This window comes from Sycon ciliatum, chromosome 5 (genome assembly GCF_964019385.1).
Source record: "Sycon ciliatum chromosome 5, ocSycCili1.1, whole genome shotgun sequence".
NCBI lineage: Eukaryota > Metazoa > Porifera > Calcarea > Leucosolenida > Sycettidae > Sycon > Sycon ciliatum.
The window spans coordinates 1,300,285-1,300,926 of record NC_088647.1 but is presented as its reverse complement, the minus strand read 5'-3'; positions in this window follow the sequence as shown (position 1 = coordinate 1,300,926).

The following is a 642-nucleotide window of genomic DNA, read 5'->3' as shown; positions in this document are numbered from 1 at the left end:
AATGCTGCTTCGGAGCACGAGCACCCAACCCTGCACGATGACTTGAAGATGACGGGGGGTGGACGGAGAGTCCCTGAACCTACTGATGCCTCAGCACACTCCAGCTCTATTGTCGCCGCATATCGCTTTGTCAGCTTCGCATCCTTACTCCGACGCAGAGTGTACAGCGCCCTCATGCGCGCGTCCCCACTCGATCGAAGAATGTGCCATTTGATGGACTGGCACTTTTTCCACACCGGAGGAAGGTAGGGGAGGCGTAAGCCAAAGCGTTTGCGACTGCCAATAAAAAGAATGGCAGAGTTTGCGCATCGAGGTAGGCCTGACCATTTCTTCAGAAATGGCAAACACATAAAGTGCAGTTCACGTACAAAACCTTGTGTGAGTTCAAGAACCTGGAAAGACCAAGAAAGCTTGGGCACTACAAGATGGTGGTAAAGCCATAGCTTGTGGTGGTCTTGAAGCCAAGAGCCATCTACTTTTTGCATGAGAGATACAGTGAGTTGACGGTTGTCTTCCTGCTGGGTCTGCTCAGAGCAATCAGCATGCAGCCTTCGCCCCAGGAACTTGAACTCTTCGGTGTCAATGAAAGAGAGAGAGAGAGACAGACAGAGAGAGACAGAGAGACAGAGAGAGAGAGACAAG